Source organism: Scylla paramamosain, chromosome 1, assembly GCF_035594125.1.
Source record: "Scylla paramamosain isolate STU-SP2022 chromosome 1, ASM3559412v1, whole genome shotgun sequence".
In the NCBI taxonomy this organism is placed as follows: domain Eukaryota; kingdom Metazoa; phylum Arthropoda; class Malacostraca; order Decapoda; family Portunidae; genus Scylla; species Scylla paramamosain.
Genome location: NC_087151.1, coordinates 32,713,323 through 32,717,692, shown reverse-complemented (window position 1 = coordinate 32,717,692; position 4,370 = coordinate 32,713,323). Strand labels below are relative to the sequence as shown.

At 41.7% G+C, this 4,370-nt stretch overlaps 1 non-coding gene across 1 annotated transcript; it reads right to left on the bottom strand.

Annotated features, from left to right (window-relative positions):
* Positions 1 to 1,800: 1,800 nt before the first annotated feature.
* On the bottom strand, positions 1,801 to 1,918 carry Trnal-caa (transfer RNA leucine (anticodon CAA)). Its single transcript has 2 exons — positions 1,881 to 1,918; positions 1,801 to 1,845 (listed from the first exon to the last, which is right to left on the bottom strand). It is a non-coding gene; the product is annotated as a tRNA-Leu (tRNA).
* Between the last annotated feature and the right edge of the window lie 2,452 nt (positions 1,919 to 4,370).

Genomic DNA, 4,370 nt, shown 5'->3' with positions numbered 1-4,370 from the left:
TTTCCTTTTATTCCTCATGTCCTCACGGCTCTGTCCCTCTCTTCTCACCTCCTCTCCTCTTATCCCCTCTCCTTTCCTCATCCTTCCTCTCCTCATCTCTGCTCTGTTCTATTCTCTCCTCTCCTCTCATCTTATCGTTCCTTTCTTCCCTCCTCTTTCATTTGATCTTATCTCATCTGTCCTCTGCTCTCCTTTCCTCAGTTTGATAGCGTGAAAGGAACCTAACGGAGCACCAAGCAATGTTTCCACGCCCACTAAAAATACATGAAGCGAATCGCCTTCTTGAAGCCGATAAACAGAGCAAACCATTTCAGAAACTCATATTTTCTGCGCTAGTTGTTATTTGCTGCTGGCAGATTAGACACCGTGACGTTTGAATCCTGAAAAAAAGCTTAATATCACGTGATAATGGATTTAGTGAAGTTGTTGTTGTGAGCTGACAGACACGATGAACTGAAACTAATGAAGCGAATGGCGGTACATTGTTGGTTGTCTGATATTGTAAATTCGTAACATTTTTTCACGGTTTGGGCGATGACAGCCTTATTAGACTCTGACTCGATCTCTTTTTAATCTCTCGGTCTAACGATGTAAACAGGCGCAGAAGAACATTTCTGGGAGATCTTCAGAGCTTTTTTTTCTTTTGTGAGAGTAACGATTTTTTTTTTTTTTTTATAAGAAGGTAGGGATGCAGCTAGTGTTAGATGTAGAGTGGACCACGCACACCATTCTGTTTACCTTGTTGGGGATGACGAGCTACAGTCGGGGCGTGGAGGGGCGTGTGGGGTATGTTGGTGGTAGTATTATTCGTCCAGCGTCCAGGTAAAGTCTTAGTGTCTTGAGAGAACCTGAACCAGCAACCATAAAGAATATTTATCTTGTCATTTTAAAATAAGATTAAGCAGGTTGCATGCTTCATTATAAAGTTGAAATGGATTAAGTTGTTGCATTATAAGTTTGTTGTAATTACTTTTGAATTATTAAGGAAAAAAAGGAAATTCCAGTTTGTCATTTTTTACCATTTACTTTTCAACACCTTCACTCCCTTTATTGAGTATCAGACGTGTTTTTCATCACTATTGGTCTGGTCCAGTGTGCTCCATATTTCGGGTGGTTTCTGAAGTATTCCTAAGTCGGCAGCGTCATATAACTTTGACTTTGTGGCGCCTGAGTAGTGCAGTGAATCTGTCAGTCAATCATTTCGTTCTGATGCAAATAAACCTTACAAATAAATAAATTTGTACAGATCGTGTTTGTCGCCTTGCATTCCTGGTGCCGCGAGGTAGGACCCGTTGCCTGTAGGTGACAGCCAATATTTCTCACAAGTTTCTGAAAGGATCTTAGCGGGAGGAGACGCCGCGTCCTAATAGATGTCCACGGGAGGTAACGACGAAACTCTCCCGCTGGTGAGGAATTAGTCACTGTACGGAGCCGCTCACCTTACGGCGCTATCTCTCTCTCTCTCTCTCTCTCTCTCTCTCTCTCTCTCTCTCTCTCTCTCTCTCTCTCTCTCTCTCTCTCTCTCCTTTGTAAAAAGACAAGTTTTAAATTATTTAATATTTTTTTGTACATAACCTTACAATTACATGTCTTAGAAAAATATACCTTTTCCTATCATTCTATAAAATTTGTCTGATTTATCAGAGTTTTTGTACATTCATTAACGCATACTGCTGCATTGTCTTATTTTTATCATCGTCTATTTATTTTCTTTCCATCGAATATTACTATTCTGATCATTCGCATGGCATGAATGGTGGGAGTCTCATTAGTGGTCGTTGTGGTGCACCCAAAAATTAGTGTCAGGGGTGGGATTCGAACCCACGCCCTCAGAGAGGACCAGAATGCCCGTGCTCCCTTATCGAGGGAGAAGCAAGTATCTTGAGTCTGGCGCCTTAGACCGCTCGGCCACCCTGACTGATAACAGCACATAACCCTTCAACATTCTTATCTTGACGGATATCATTTTCTACATCAGATTATCGTGTCATTTTTTTTTTCTCGCGTGTATTCTTAAGTAGAAATTAAATATTTATTTGCGATTGTTCCTGCCGTCTTGGAACTGCATTGTTCCTCCCGTCTTTTTGTATTCCTTTCCTCCTACTCATTCTGCTAATATTTCTACTGCTGATGCACCTCCTTCTCTTCCTCCTCCATCACTACCTCCTCCTCCTCCTCCTCCTCCTCCTCCTCTTCCTCCTCCTCTCCCTGCTCATGCCCAGGTCAGCATCCCCTCCCGTCACTCTTCCCCGCCAATTCAATTATTCACGTGAGCGCAGCATCTCCAGCTTTGCCATATTGCATTGGCTGCCGAAGGTGATTAAGAGCTCACTATTATTCGGCCAAGACAGGATTTTAATTAAGGCATTGCCAGAACCAGATGATTTCTGTTTTGTGTTTTTAGAAAGGAAAGAAATGCCACTCAGTGCATCCTCCTCCTCCTCCTCCTCCTCCTCCTTTCTTCCTCATAGTAAAGGCATGATGAGTTTCTGGAGTGAATTAAGACACACGCAAACACACGTCATCATAAAGAATATTAGAGTGAGAAACGAAAAGGTTGAAGGAAGAAGGAAGGAAGATTTCAACCACACACACACACACACACACACACACACACACACACACACACACACACACACACACACACACACACACACACACACACACACACACACACACACACAGACCAAAGTTTGCAGTCGGAGTTGTGCCACCATCGCTCACCTCGGCCTCGCCTTGCCTGTGTTTCATTATACACGCCCTGGCCGGCTGCAGGTTATTTACGGGACTCCTTGCTCGCCCGCCCTACGCACGCCCCGACCCTTCCTTCCCCCCTACCAGCCTCTCCCCTTCCCCTCAGGCCCCCTAGGAAACGGCTGGCTTTGGCAGGGCTTGTGTGTGGCTCGTTTGCCTGCTTGTAGGTTGGCGTAATGACGAAAATTAATTGGTTCGGAAGCGAGTGGAAAAATTAATGAAACTTGGTGCTACTTTCGATTCCATTTTCTTGGATTTTTTCTTCTTCCGTGTGTGTGTGTGTGTGTGTGTGTGTGTGTGTGTGTGTGTGTGTGTGTGTGTGTGTGTGTGTGTGTGTGTATACCGGTAGATTAATGGTATGTTGTTGAAGACTTCGCTTGTTTTCTATAGCCTTTTTTTTTTCATATATATTCTGAGACAAAAGAAGTGTTTGCTTCGGATGTAAAAATACTGATGACCAGCTTGGATTAAAAAAGTTATCACTATAAGTTACAGTTACAGTCAGTAACACTCTCTCTCTCTCTCTCTCTCTCTCTCTCTCTCTCTCTCTCTCTCTCTCTCTCTCTCTCTCTCTCTCTCTCTCTCTCTCTCTCTCTCTCTCTCTCTCTCTCTCTCCATCTTAAACGCATACAAGCACACACACACACACACACACACACACACACACACACACACACACACACACACACACACACACACACACACACACACACACACACACACACACACACACACACACACACACACACACACACACACACACACACACACACACACACACACACACACACAGAGAGGCTCTTCCTGGCGAGGCTTTTACCTCCAGCCGCCGGTGCTTCGCGAAGGTGCACCGCCGCGAATTTCTGTTTGTGGCTGTGTTGGATGCTCGTGAACTAATGCATACCTCCATCTTCCTCCAAATTAATTCTAATTGAAGGAAGTTTTCTTCTTAAAGCAGACTTGTGGCTTCTCGTGCATGTTGTTAATGGTGGACCTCAATACTAAAACTAACAAGTAGAATTTATTTATTTATTTATTCATTTTATTTATCAGGTATTGTTAATAATTTCATTAAAGGCTTACAGGATGTAGTTATGTGGAAGTGCAGGATCCCCACAGAGCAAGTCCTCCAGCTGGCGGTGGAAGGGTTTCCTCTAACTCTTTACGTTTATACTGAAAATGTTTTCACTCTTTCTAGAAGAGGATGACTAGAGAAGCTTTTGTATGTTGCCTTTTGTTGATTTTTTCAAAAATTTTCATACAAGTCACTTACTTTTAAAATATTAGGGATAGAAAAATTAGAAATAGTAAAAAATTGTTTACTTAAACCGCCTTATATATATTTTTGTATTGATGTTCTTTATATATAGATTGAAAACTTATGTTATAAAAGAAGAATCTTATTTTAAAGATTATTTTTAAAAAAATCTGTCATGTTGAAAAAAAATTTTAATGGAAAATTGTCCATTTTTCAACGTTTGGATGTGGGAAAATGTTCGCAATTTTTTTTGTTATACAGAATTCGTACAATGTCTCTGTCAAAAATTAAATGAAATAAGTATTTTTAGGGATTAAAAAACTTATCTGAGAAAGGAAATCATTCCAGCAACGATGCC